Source organism: Podarcis muralis, chromosome 8, assembly GCF_964188315.1.
Source record: "Podarcis muralis chromosome 8, rPodMur119.hap1.1, whole genome shotgun sequence".
NCBI classification, from domain to species: domain Eukaryota; kingdom Metazoa; phylum Chordata; class Lepidosauria; order Squamata; family Lacertidae; genus Podarcis; species Podarcis muralis.
In genome coordinates, this window is record NC_135662.1 from 79,826,025 (window position 1) to 79,841,252 (window position 15,228).

Here is a 15,228-nt window from a genome sequence, read left to right on the forward strand (position 1 = left end):
AAGAAATCAGCCCCCGACAACTGAACCGGCAGAAAAAGATTTTTTTGAAAAAATCCTAAGCCCCGGGGTCACAATTTCATAAAAAATCTGACTTTCGGCAATTCACTCAATAATGGTGCCAAACTTTTGCAAATGCTCCCCTGAACGGTTTGGAGGTCGAAACAGAAGGCTTTTTATCACAGGAAAAGAAATCTGCCCTCGACAACTTCACCGGCAGAAAAAGATTTTTTTGAAAAAATACTAAGCCCCGGGGTCACAATTTCATAAAAAATCTGACTTTCGGCAATTCACTCAAAAATGGTGCCAAACTTTTGCAAATGCTCCCCTGAAAGGTTTCGCAGTCGAAACAAAAGGCATTTAATCACAGGAAAAGAAATCAGCCCCCGACAACTTCACCGGCAGAAAAAGATTTTTTTGAAAAAATCCTAAGCCCCGGGGTCACAATTTCATAAAAAATCTGACTTTCGGCAATTCACTCAAAAATGGTGCCAAACTTTTGCAAATGCTCCCCCGAAAGGTTTCGCGGTCGAAACAGAAGGATTTTAATCACAGGAAAAGAAATCAGCCCTCGACAACTGAACCGGCAGAAAAAGATTTTTTTGAAAAAATCCTAAGCCCCGGGGTCACAATTTCATAAAAAATCTGACTTTCGGCAATTCACTCAAAAATGGTGCCAAACGGTTGCAAATGCTCCCCTGAACGGTTTGGAGGTCGAAACAGAAGGCTTTTTATCACAGGAAAAGAAATCTGCCCTCGACAACTTCACCGGCAGAAAAAGATTTTTTTGAAAAAATCCTAAGCCCCGGGGTCACAATTTCATAAAAAATCTGACTTTCGGCAATTCACTCAAAAATGGTGCCAAACTTTTGCAAATGCTCCCCTGAAAGGTTTCGCAGTCGAAACAAAAGGCATTTAATCACAGGAAAAGAAATCAGCCCCCGACAACTTCACCGGCAGAAAAAGATTTTTTTGAAAAAATCCTAAGCCCCGGGGTCACAATTTCATAAAAAATCTGACTTTCGGCAATTCACTCAAAAATGGTGCCAAACTTTTGCAAATGCTCCCCCGAAAGGTTTCGCGGTCGAAACAGAAGGATTTTAATCACAGGAAAAGAAATCAGCCCTCGACAACTGAACCGGCAGAAAAAGATTTTTTTGAAAAAATCCTAAGCCCCGGTGTCACAATTTCATAAAAAATCTGACTTTCGGCAATTCACTCAAAAATGGTGCCAAACTTTTGCAAATGCTCCCCTGAGACGTTTGGCGGTCGAAACAGAAGGCTTTTTATCACAGGAAAAGAAATCAGCCTTCGACAACTTCACCGGAAGAAAAAGATTTTTTTGAAAAAATCCTAAACCCCGGGGTCACAATTTCATAAAAAATCTGACTTTCGGCAATTCACTCAAAAATGGTGCGAAACGGTTGCAAATGCTCCCCTGAAAGGTGTGGCGATCGAAACAGAAGGCATTTAATCACAGGAGAAGAAATCAGCCCCCGGCAACTTCACCGGCAGAAAAAGATTTTTTTTAAAAAAATCCTAAGCCCCGGGGTCACAATTTCGTAAAAAATCTGACTTTCGGCAATTCACTCAAAAATGTTGCCAAACGGTTGCAAATGCTCCCCTGAGAGGTTTGGCGGTCGAAACAGAAGGCATTTAATCACGGGAAAAGAAATCAGCCCCCGACAACTGAACCGGCAGAAAAAGATTTTTTTGAAAAAATCCTAAGCCCCGGGGTCACAATTTCATAAAAAATCTGACTTTCGGCAATTCACTCAAAAATGGTGCCAACCTTTTGCAAATGCTCCCCTGAAAGGTTTCGAAGTCGAAACAGAAGGTTTTTTATTACAGGAAAAGAAATCAGCCCTCGACAACTGAACCGGTAGAAAAAATTTTTTTTGAAAAAATCCTAAGCCCCGGGGTCACAATTTCATTAAAAAATCTGACTTTCGGCAATTCACTCAAAAATGGTGCCAAACTTTTGCAAATGCTCCCCTGAAAGGTTTGGCGATCGAAACAGAAGGCATTTAATCACAGGAAAAGAAATCAGCCCCTGACAACTTCACCGGCAGAAAAAGATTTTTTTCAAAAAATCCTAAGCCCCGGGGTCACAATTTCATAAAAAATCTGACTATCGGCAATTCACTCAAAAATGGTGCCAACCTTTTGCAAATGCTCCCCTGAGAGGTTTGGCGGTCGAAACAGAAGGATTTTTATTACAGGAAAAGAAATCAGCCCTCGACAACTGAACCGGTAGAAAAAAATTTTTTTGAAAAAATCCTAAGCCCCGGGGTCACAATTTCATTAAAAAATCTGACTTTCGGCAATTCACTCAAAAATGGTGCCAAACTTTTGCAAATGCTCCCCTGAAAGGTTTGGCGATCGAAACAGAAGGCATTTAATCACAGGAAAAGAAATCAGCCCCTGACAACTTCACCGGCAGAAAAAGATTTTTTTCAAAAAATCCTAAGCCCCGGGGTCACAATTTCATAAAAAATCTGACTATCGGCAATTCACTCAAAAATGGTGCCAACCTTTTGCAAATGCTCCCCTGAGAGGTTTGGCGGTCGAAACAGAAGGATTTTAATCACAGGAAAAGAAATCAGCCCTCGACAACTTCACCGGCAGAAAAAGATTTTTTTGAAAAAATCCTAAGTCCCGGGGTCACAATTTCATAAAAAATCTGACTTTCGGCAATTCACTCAAAAATGGTGTCAAACGGTTGCAAATGCTCCCCTGAGAGGTTTGGCGGTCGAAACAGAAGGCATTTAATCACGGGAAAAGAAATCAGCCCCCGACAACTGAACCGGCAGAAAAAGATTTTTTTGAAAAAATCCTAAGCCCCGGGGTCACAATTTCATAAAAAATCTGACTTTCGGCAATTCACTCAAAAATGGTGCCAAACTTTTGCAAATGCTCCCCTGAACGGTTTGGAGGTCGAAATAGAAGGCTTTTTATCACAGGAAAAGAAATCTGCCCTCGACAACTTCACCGGCAGAAAAAGATTTTTTTGAAAAAATCCTAAGCCCCGGTGTCACAATTTCATAAAAAATCTGACTTTCGGCAATTCACTCAAAAATGGTGCGAAACGGTTGCAAATGCTCCCCTGAAAGGTGTGGCGATCGAAACAGAAGGCATTTAATCACAGGAGAAGAAATCAGCCCCCGGCAACTTCACCGGCAGAAAAAGATTTTTTTTAAAAAAATCCTAAGCCCCGGGGTCACAATTTCGTAAAAAATCTGACTTTCGGCAATTCACTCAAAAATGGTGCCAAACTTTTGCAAATGCTCCCCCGAAAGGTTTCGCGGTCGAAACAGAAGGATTTTAATCACAGGAAAAGAAATCAGCCCTCGACAACTGAACCGGCAGAAAAAGATTTTTTTGAAAAAATCCTAAGCCCCGGTGTCACAATTTCATAAAAAATCTGACTTTCGGCAATTCACTCAAAAATGGTGCCAAACTTTTGCAAATGCTCCCCTGAGACGTTTGGCGGTCGAAACAGAAGGCTTTTTATCACAGGAAAAGAAATCAGCCTTCGACAACTTCACCGGAAGAAAAAGATTTTTTTGAAAAAATCCTAAGCCCCGGGGTCACAATTTCATAAAAAATCTGACTTTCGGCAATTCACTCAAAAATGGTGCGAAACGGTTGCAAATGCTCCCCTGAAAGGTGTGGCGATCGAAACAGAAGGCATTTAATCACAGGAGAAGAAATCAGCCCCCGGCAACTTCACCGGCAGAAAAAGATTTTTTTTAAAAAAATCCTAAGCCCCGGGGTCACAATTTCGTAAAAAATCTGACTTTCGGCAATTCACTCAAAAATGTTGCCAAACGGTTGCAAATGCTCCCCTGAGAGGTTTGGCGGTCGAAACAGAAGGCATTTAATCACGGGAAAAGAAATCAGCCCCCGACAACTGAACCGGCAGAAAAAGATTTTTTTGAAAAAATCCTAAGCCCCGGGGTCACAATTTCATAAAAAATCTGACTTTCGGCAATTCACTCAAAAATGGTGCCAACCTTTTGCAAATGCTCCCCTGAAAGGTTTCGAAGTCGAAACAGAAGGTTTTTTATTACAGGAAAAGAAATCAGCCCTCGACAACTGAACCGGTAGAAAAATTTTTTTTTCAAAAAAATCCTAAGCCCCGGGGTCACAATTTCATTAAAAAATCTGACTTTCGGCAATTCACTCAAAAATGGTGCCAAACTTTTGCAAATGCTCCCCTGAAAGGTTTGGCGATCGAAACAGAAGGCATTTAATCACAGGAAAAGAAATCAGCCCCTGACAACTTCACCGGCAGAAAAAGATTTTTTTCAAAAAATCCTAAGCCCCGGGGTCACAATTTCATAAAAAATCTGACTTTCGGCAATTCACTCAAAAATGGTGCCAACCTTTTGCAAATGCTCCCCTGAGAGGTTTGGCGGTCGAAACAGAAGGATTTTTATTACAGGAAAAGAAATCAGCCCTCGACAACTGAACCGGTAGAAAAAATTTTTTTTGAAAAAATCCTAAGCCCCGGGGTCACAATTTCATTAAAAAATCTGACTTTCGGCAATTCACTCAAAAATGGTGCCAAACTTTTGCAAATGCTCCCCTGAAAGGTTTGGCGATCGAAACAGAAGGCATTTAATCACAGGAAAAGAAATCAGCCCCTGACAACTTCACCGGCAGAAAAAGATTTTTTTCAAAAAATCCTAAGCCCCGGGGTCACAATTTCATAAAAAATCTGACTATCGGCAATTCACTCAAAAATGGTGCCAACCTTTTGCAAATGCTCCCCTGAGAGGTTTGGCGGTCGAAACAGAAGGATTTTAATCACAGGAAAAGAAATCAGCCCTCGACAACTTCACCGGCAGAAAAAGATTTTTTTGAAAAAATCCTAAGTCCCGGGGTCACAATTTCATAAAAAATCTGACTTTCGGCAATTCACTCAAAAATGGTGTCAAACGGTTGCAAATGCTCCCCTGAGAGGTTTGGCGGTCGAAACAGAAGGCATTTAATCACGGGAAAAGAAATCAGCCCCCGACAACTGAACCGGCAGAAAAAGATTTTTTTGAAAAAATCCTAAGCCCCGGGGTCACAATTTCATAAAAAATCTGACTTTCGGCAATTCACTCAAAAATGGTGCCAAACTTTTGCAAATGCTCCCCCGAAAGGTTTCGCGGTCGAAACAGAAGGATTTTAATCACAGGAAAAGAAATCAGCCCTCGACAACTGAACCGGCAGAAAAAGATTTTTTTGAAAAAATCCTAAGCCCCGGTGTCACAATTTCATAAAAAATCTGACTTTCGGCAATTCACTCAAAAATGGTGCCAAACTTTTGCAAATGCTCCCCTGAGACGTTTGGCGGTCGAAACAGAAGGCTTTTTATCACAGGAAAAGAAATCAGCCTTCGACAACTTCACCGGAAGAAAAAGATTTTTTTGAAAAAATCCTAAGCCCCGGGGTCACAATTTCATAAAAAATCTGACTTTCGGCAATTCACTCAAAAATGGTGCGAAACGGTTGCAAATGCTCCCCTGAAAGGTGTGGCGATCGAAACAGAAGGCATTTAATCACAGGAGAAGAAATCAGCCCCCGGCAACTTCACCGGCAGAAAAAGATTTTTTTTAAAAAAATCCTAAGCCCCGGGGTCACAATTTCGTAAAAAATCTGACTTTCGGCAATTCACTCAAAAATGTTGCCAAACGGTTGCAAATGCTCCCCTGAGAGGTTTGGCGGTCGAAACAGAAGGCATTTAATCACGGGAAAAGAAATCAGCCCCCGACAACTGAACCGGCAGAAAAAGATTTTTTTGAAAAAATCCTAAGCCCCGGGGTCACAATTTCATAAAAAATCTGACTTTCGGCAATTCACTCAAAAATGGTGCCAACCTTTTGCAAATGCTCCCCTGAAAGGTTTCGAAGTCGAAACAGAAGGTTTTTTATTACAGGAAAAGAAATCAGCCCTCGACAACTGAACCGGTAGAAAAAAATTTTTTTGAAAAAATCCTAAGCCCCGGGGTCACAATTTCATTAAAAAATCTGACTTTCGGCAATTCACTCAAAAATGGTGCCAAACTTTTGCAAATGCTCCCCTGAAAGGTTTGGCGATCGAAACAGAAGGCATTTAATCACAGGAAAAGAAATCAGCCCCTGACAACTTCACCGGCAGAAAAAGATTTTTTTCAAAAAATCCTAAGCCCCGGGGTCACAATTTCATAAAAAATCTGACTATCGGCAATTCACTCAAAAATGGTGCCAACCTTTTGCAAATGCTCCCCTGAGAGGTTTGGCGGTCGAAACAGAAGGATTTTTATTACAGGAAAAGAAATCAGCCCTCGACAACTGAACCGGTAGAAAAAAATTTTTTTGAAAAAATCCTAAGCCCCGGGGTCACAATTTCATTAAAAAATCTGACTTTCGGCAATTCACTCAAAAATGGTGCCAAACTTTTGCAAATGCTCCCCTGAAAGGTTTGGCGATCGAAACAGAAGGCATTTAATCACAGGAAAAGAAATCAGCCCCTGACAACTTCACCGGCAGAAAAAGATTTTTTTCAAAAAATCCTAAGCCCCGGGGTCACAATTTCATAAAAAATCTGACTATCGGCAATTCACTCAAAAATGGTGCCAACCTTTTGCAAATGCTCCCCTGAGAGGTTTGGCGGTCGAAACAGAAGGATTTTAATCACAGGAAAAGAAATCAGCCCTCGACAACTTCACCGGCAGAAAAAGATTTTTTTGAAAAAATCCTAAGTCCCGGGGTCACAATTTCATAAAAAATCTGACTTTCGGCAATTCACTCAAAAATGGTGTCAAACGGTTGCAAATGCTCCCCTGAGAGGTTTGGCGGTCGAAACAGAAGGCATTTAATCACGGGAAAAGAAATCAGCCCCCGACAACTGAACCGGCAGAAAAAGATTTTTTTGAAAAAATCCTAAGCCCCGGGGTCACAATTTCATAAAAAATCTGACTTTCGGCAATTCACTCAAAAATGGTGCCAAACTTTTGCAAATGCTCCCCTGAACGGTTTGGAGGTCGAAATAGAAGGCTTTTTATCACAGGAAAAGAAATCTGCCCTCGACAACTTCACCGGCAGAAAAAGATTTTTTTGAAAAAATCCTAAGCCCCGGTGTCACAATTTCATAAAAAATCTGACTTTCGGCAATTCACTCAAAAATGGTGCCAAACTTTTGCAAATGCTCCCCTGAGACGTTTGGCGGTCGAAACAGAAGGCTTTTTATCACAGGAAAAGAAATCAGCCTTCGACAACTTCACCGGAAGAAAAAGATTTTTTTGAAAAAATCCTAAGCCCCGGGGTCACAATTTCATAAAAAATCTGACTTTCGGCAATTCACTCAAAAATGGTGCGAAACGGTTGCAAATGCTCCCCTGAAAGGTGTGGCGATCGAAACAGAAGGCATTTAATCACAGGAGAAGAAATCAGCCCCCGGCAACTTCACCGGCAGAAAAAGATTTTTTTTAAAAAAATCCTAAGCCCCGGGGTGACAATTTCGTAAAAAATCTGACTTTCGGCAATTCACTCAAAAATGGTGCCAAACTTTTGCAAATGCTCCCCCGAAAGGTTTCGCGGTCGAAACAGAAGGATTTTAATCACAGGAAAAGAAATCAGCCCTCGACAACTGAACCGGCAGAAAAAGATTTTTTTGAAAAAATCCTAAGCCCCGGTGTCACAATTTCATAAAAAATCTGACTTTCGGCAATTCACTCAAAAATGGTGCCAAACTTTTGCAAATGCTCCCCTGAGACGTTTGGCGGTCGAAACAGAAGGCTTTTTATCACAGGAAAAGAAATCAGCCTTCGACAACTTCACCGGAAGAAAAAGATTTTTTTGAAAAAATCCTAAGCCCCGGGGTCACAATTTCATAAAAAATCTGACTTTCGGCAATTCACTCAAAAATGGTGCGAAACGGTTGCAAATGCTCCCCTGAAAGGTGTGGCGATCGAAACAGAAGGCATTTAATCACAGGAGAAGAAATCAGCCCCCGGCAACTTCACCGGCAGAAAAAGATTTTTTTTAAAAAAATCCTAAGCCCCGGGGTCACAATTTCGTAAAAAATCTGACTTTCGGCAATTCACTCAAAAATGTTGCCAAACGGTTGCAAATGCTCCCCTGAGAGGTTTGGCGGTCGAAACAGAAGGCATTTAATCACGGGAAAAGAAATCAGCCCCCGACAACTGAACCGGCAGAAAAAGATTTTTTTGAAAAAATCCTAAGCCCCGGGGTCACAATTTCATAAAAAATCTGACTTTCGGCAATTCACTCAAAAATGGTGCCAAACTTTTGCAAATGCTCCCCTGAACGGTTTGGCGGTCGAAACAGAAGGCTTTTTATCACAGGAAAAGAAATCAGCCCTCGACAACTGAACCGGCAGAAAAATTTTTTTTGAAAAAATCCTAAGCCCCGGGGTCACAATTTCATAAAAAATCTGACTTTCGGCAATTCACTCAAAAATGGTGCCAAACTTTTGCAAATGCTCCCCTGAAAGGTTTCGCAGTCGAAACAAAAGGATTTTAATCACATTAAAAGAAATCAGCCCTCGACAACTTAACCGGCAGAAAAATATTTTTTTGAAAAAATCCCTAAGCCTCGGGGTCACAATTTCATAAAAAATCTGACTTTCGGGAATTCACTCAAAAATGATGCCAAACGGTTGCAAATGCTCCCCTGAGAGGATTGGCGGTCGAAATAGAAGGATTTTAATCACAGGAAAAGAAATCAGCCCTCGACAACTGAACCGGCAGAAAAAGATTTTTTTGAAAAAATCCTAAGCCCCGGGGTCACAATATCATAAAAAATCTGACTTTCGGCAATTCACTCAAAAATGGTGCCAAACGGTTGCAAATGCTCCCCTGAAAGGTTTGGCGATCAAAACAGAAGGCATTTAATCAAAGGAAAAGAAATCAGCCCTCGACAACTGAACCGGCAGAAAAAGATTTTTTTGAAAAAATCCTAAGCCCCGGGGTCACAATTTCATAAAAAATCTGACTTTCGGCAATTCACTCAAAAATGGTGCCAAACGGTTGCAAATGCTCCCCTGAAAGGTTTGGCGGTCAAAATAGAAGGATTTTAATCACAGGAAAAGAAATCAGCCCTAGACAACTTCACCGGCAGAAAAAGATTTTTTTGAAAAAATCCTAAGCCCCGAGGTCACAATTTCATAAAAAATCTGACTTTCGGCAATTCACTCAAAAATGGTCCCAAACGGTTGCAAATGCTCCCCTGAGAGGTTTGGCGGTCGAAACAGAAGGATTTTAATCACAGGAAAAGAAATCAGCCCTCGACAACTGAACCGGCAGAAAAATATTTTTTTGAAAAAATCCTAAGCCCCGGGGTCACAATTTCATAAATAATCTGACTTTCGGCAATTCACTCAAAAATGGTGCCAAACTTTTGCAAATGCTCCCCATAAAGGTTTGGCGGTCGAAACAGAAGGCTTTTTATCACAGGAAAAGAAATCAGCCCTCGACAACTTCACCGGCAGAAAAAGATTTTTTTGAAGAAATCCTAAGCCCCGGGGTCACAATTTCATAAAAAATCTGACTTTCGGCAATTCACTCAAAAATGGTGCCAAACTTTTGCAAATGCTCCCCTGAGAGGTTTGGCGGTCAAAACAGAAGGCTTTTTATCACAGGAAAGGAAATCAGCCCTCGACAACTTCACCGGCAGAAAAAGATTTTTTTTGGAAAAAATCCTAAGCCCCGGGGTCACAATTTCATAAAAAATCTGACTTTCGGCAATTCACTCAAAAATGGTGACAAACGGTTGCAAATGCTCCCCTGAGAGGTTTGGCGGGCGAAACAGAAGGCATTTAATCACGGGAAAAGAAATCAGCCCTCGACAACTGAACCGGCAGAAAAAGATTTTTTTGAAAAAATCCTAAGCCCCGGGGTCACAATTTCATAAAAAAATCTGACTTTCGGCAATTCACTCAAAAATGGTACCAACCATTTGCAAATGCTCCCCTGAAAGGTTTCGCGGTCGAAACAGAAGGTTTTTTATTACAGGAAAAGAAATCAGCCCTCGACAACTGAACCGGTAGAAAAAAAATTTTAAAAAAAAATCCTAAGCCCCGGGGTCACAATTTCATAAAAAATCTGACTTTCGGCAATTCACTCAAAAATGGTGCCAAACTTTTGCAAATGCTCCCCTGAAAGGTTTCGCAGTCGAAACAAAAGGCATTTAATCACAGGAAAAGAAATCAGCCCCCGACAACTTCACCGGCAGAAAAAGATTTTTTTGAAAAAATCCTAAGCCCCGGGGTCACAATTTCATAAAAAATCTGACTTTCGGCAATTCACTCAAAAATGGTGTCAAACGGTTGGAAATGCTCCCCTGAAAGGTTTGGCGATCGAAACAGAAGGCATTTAATCACGGGAAAAGAAATCAGCCCCCGACAACTGAACCGGCAGAAAAACATTTTTTTGAAAAAATCCTAAGCCCCGGGGTCACAATTTCATAAAAAATCTGACTTTCGGCAATTCACTCAAAAATGGTGCCAAACTTTTGCAAATGCTCCCCTGAAAGGTTTCGCAGTCGAAACAAAAGGCATTTAATCACAGGAAAAGAAATCAGCCCCCGACAACTTCACCGGCAGAAAAAGATTTTTTTGAAAAAATCCTAAGCCCCGGGGTCACAATTTCATAAAAAATCTGACTTTCGGCAATTCACTCAAAAATGGTGTCAAACGGTTGGAAATGCTCCCCTGAAAGGTTTGGCGATCGAAACAGAAGGCATTTAATCACGGGAAAAGAAATCAGCCCCCGACAACTGAACCGGCAGAAAAACATTTTTTTGAAAAAATCCTAAGCCCCGGGGTCACAATTTCATAAAAAATCTGACTTTCGGCAATTCACTCAAAAATGGTGCCAAACAGTTGCAAATGCTCCCCTGAGAGGTTTGGCGGTCGAAACAGAAGGATTTTAATCACAGGAAAAGAAATCAGCCCTCGACAACTTCATCAGCATAAAAATATTTTTTCTAAAAAATCCTAAGCCCCGGGGTCACAATTTCATAAAAAATCTGACTTTCGGCAATTCACTCAAAAATGGTGCCAAACTTTTGCAAATGCTCCCCATAAAGGTTTGGCGGTCGAAACAGAAGGCTTTTTATCACAGGAAAAGAAAGCTGCCCTCGACAACTTCACCGGCAGAAAAAGATTTTTTTGAAAAAATCCTAAGCCCCGGGGTCACAATTTCATAAAAAATCTGACTTTCGGCAATTCACTCAAAAATGGTGCCAAACTTTTGCAAATGCTCCCCTGAACGGTTTGGAGGTCGAAACAGAAGGCTTTTTATCACAGGAAAAGAAATCAGCCCTCGACAACTTCACCGGCAGAAAAAGATTTTTTTGAAAAAATCCTAAGCCCTGGGGTCACAATTTCATAAAAAATCTGACTTTCGGCAATTCACTCAAAAATGGTGCGAAACGGTTGCAAATGCTCCCCTGAAAGGTTTGGCGATCAAAACAGAAGGCATTTAATCACAGGAAAAGAAATCAGCCCTCGACAACTGAACCGGCAGAAAAAGATTTTTTTGAAAAAATCCTAAGCCCCGGGGTCACAATTTCATAAAAAATCTGACTTTCGGCAATTCACTCAAAAATGGTGCCAAACTTTTGCAAATGCTCCCCTGAACGGTTTGGAAGTCGAAACAGAAGGCTTTTTATCACAGGAAAAGAAATCAGCCCTTGACAACTTCACCGGTAGAAAAAGATTTTTTGGAAAAAATCCTAAGCCCCGGGGTCACAATTTCATAAAAAATCTGACTTTCGGCAATTCACTCAAAAATGGTGCCAAACGGTTGCAAATGCTCCCCTGAAAGGTTTGGCGATCGAAACAGAAGGCATTTAATCACAGGAAAAGAAATCAGCCCCCGACAACTTCACCGGCAGAAAAAGATTTTTTTGAAAAAATCCTAAACCACGGGGTCACAATTTCATAAAAAATCTGACTTTCGGCAATTCACTCAAAAATGGTGCCGAACTTTGGCAAATGCTCCCCTGAAAGGTTTCGCTGTCGAAACAGAAGGATTTTAATCACAGGAAAAGAAATCAGCCCTCGACAACTTAACCGGCAGAAAAATATTTTTTTGAAAAAATCCTAAGCCCCGGGGTCACAATTTCATAAAAAATCTGCCTTTCGGCAATTCACTCAAAAGTGGTGCCAAACTTTTGCAAATGCTCCCCTGAGAGGTTTGGTGGTCGAAATAGAAGGATTTTAATCACAGGAAAAGAAATCAGCCCTCGACAACTGAACCGGCAGAAAAATATTTTTTTGAAAAAATCCTAAGCCCCGGGGCCACAATTTCATAAAAAATCTGACTTTCGGCAATTCACTCAAAAATGGTGCCAAACTTTTGCAAATGCTCCCCTGAAAGGTTTCACGGTCGAAACAGAAGGCTTTTTATCACAGGAAAGGAAATCAGCCCTCGACAACTTCACCGGCAGAAAAAGATTTTTTTGAAAAAATCCTAAGCCCCGGGGTCACAATTTCATAAAAAATCTGACTTTCGGCAATTCACTCAAAAATGGTGACAAACGGTTGCAAATGCTCCCCTGAGAGGTTTGGCGATCGAAACAGAAGGCATTTAATCACGGGAAAAGAAATCAGCCCCCGACAACTGAACCGGCAGAAAAACATTTTTTTGAAAAAATCCTAAGCCCCGGGGTCACAATTTCATAAAAAATCTGACTTTCGGCAATTCACTCAAAAATGGTGCCAAACTTTTGCAAATGCTCCCCTGAAAGGTTTCGCAGTCGAAACAAAAGGCATTTAATCACAGGAAAAGAAATCAGCCCCCGACAACTTCACCGGCAGAAAAAGATTTTTTTGAAAAAATCCTAAGCCCCGGGGTCACAATTTCATAAAAAATCTGACTTTCGGCAATTCACTCAAAAATGGTGTCAAACGGTTGGAAATGCTCCCCTGAAAGGTTTGGCGATCGAAACAGAAGGCATTTAATCACGGGAAAAGAAATCAGCCCCCGACAACTGAACCGGCAGAAAAACATTTTTTTGAAAAAATCCTAAGCCCCGGGGTCACAATTTCATAAAAAATCTGACTTTCGGCAATTCACTCAAAAATGGTGCCAAACAGTTGCAAATGCTCCCCTGAGAGGTTTGGCGGTCGAAACAGAAGGATTTTAATCACAGGAAAAGAAATCAGCCCTCGACAACTTCATCAGCATAAAAATATTTTTTCTAAAAAATCCTAAGCCCCGGGGTCACAATTTCATAAAAAATCTGACTTTCGGCAATTCACTCAAAAATGGTGCCAAACTTTTGCAAATGCTCCCCATAAAGGTTTGGCGGTCGAAACAGAAGGCTTTTTATCACAGGAAAAGAAAGCTGCCCTCGACAACTTCACCGGCAGAAAAAGATTTTTTTGAAAAAATCCTAAGCCCCGGGGTCACAATTTCATAAAAAATCTGACTTTCGGCAATTCACTCAAAAATGGTGCCAAACTTTTGCAAATGCTCCCCTGAACGGTTTGGAGGTCGAAACAGAAGGCTTTTTATCACAGGAAAAGAAATCAGCCCTCGACAACTTCACCGGCAGAAAAAGATTTTTTTGAAAAAATCCTAAGCCCTGGGGTCACAATTTCATAAAAAATCTGACTTTCGGCAATTCACTCAAAAATGGTGCGAAACGGTTGCAAATGCTCCCCTGAAAGGTTTGGCGATCAAAACAGAAGGCATTTAATCACAGGAAAAGAAATCAGCCCTCGACAACTGAACCGGCAGAAAAAGATTTTTTTGAAAAAATCCTAAGCCCCGGGGTCACAATTTCATAAAAAATCTGACTTTCGGCAATTCACTCAAAAATGGTGCCAAACTTTTGCAAATGCTCCCCTGAACGGTTTGGAAGTCGAAACAGAAGGCTTTTTATCACAGGAAAAGAAATCAGCCCTTGACAACTTCACCGGTAGAAAAAGATTTTTTGGAAAAAATCCTAAGCCCCGGGGTCACAATTTCATAAAAAATCTGACTTTCGGCAATTCACTCAAAAATGGTGCCAAACGGTTGCAAATGCTCCCCTGAAAGGTTTGGCGATCGAAACAGAAGGCATTTAATCACAGGAAAAGAAATCAGCCCCCGACAACTTCACCGGCAGAAAAAGATTTTTTTGAAAAAATCCTAAACCACGGGGTCACAATTTCATAAAAAATCTGACTTTCGGCAATTCACTCAAAAATGGTGCCGAACTTTGGCAAATGCTCCCCTGAAAGGTTTCGCTGTCGAAACAGAAGGATTTTAATCACAGGAAAAGAAATCAGCCCTCGACAACTTAACCGGCAGAAAAATATTTTTTTGAAAAAATCCTAAGCCCCGGGGTCACAATTTCATAAAAAATCTGACTTTCGGCAATTCACTCAAAAGTGGTGCCAAACTTTTGCAAATGCTCCCCTGAGAGGTTTGGTGGTCGAAATAGAAGGATTTTAATCACAGGAAAAGAAATCAGCCCTCGACAACTGAACCGGCAGAAAAATATTTTTTTGAAAAAATCCTAAGCCCCGGGGCCACAATTTCATAAAAAATCTGACTTTCGGCAATTCACTCAAAAATGGTGCCAAACTTTTGCAAATGCTCCCCTGAAAGGTTTCACGGTCGAAACAGAAGGCTTTTTATCACAGGAAAGGAAATCAGCCCTCGACAACTTCACCGGCAGAAAAAGATTTTTTTGAAAAAAATCCTAAGCCCCGGGGTCACAATTTCATAAAAAATCTGACTTTCGGCAATTCACTCAAAAATGGTGACAAACGGTTGCAAATGCTCCCCTGAGAGGTTTGGCGGGCGAAACAGAAGGCATTTAATCACGGGAAAAGAAATCAGCCCTCGACAACTGAACCGGCAGAAAAAGATTTTTTTGAAAAAATCCTAAGCCCCGGGGTCACAATTTCATAAAAAATCTGACTTTCGGCAATTCACTCAAAAATGGTACCAACCATTTGCAAATGCTCCCCTGAAAGGTTTCGCGGTCGAAACAGAAGGTTTTTTATTACAGGAAAAGAAATCAGCCCTCGACAACTGAACCGGTGGAAAAAAATTTTTTTTAAAAAATCCTAAGCCCCGGGGTCACAATTTCATAAAAAATCTGACTTTCGGCAATTCACTCAAAAATGGTGTCAAACGGTTGCAAATGCTCCCATGAAAGGTTTCGCGGTCGAAACAGAAGGTTTTTTATTACAGGAAAAGAAATCAGCCCTCGACAACTGAACCGGCAGAAAAATATT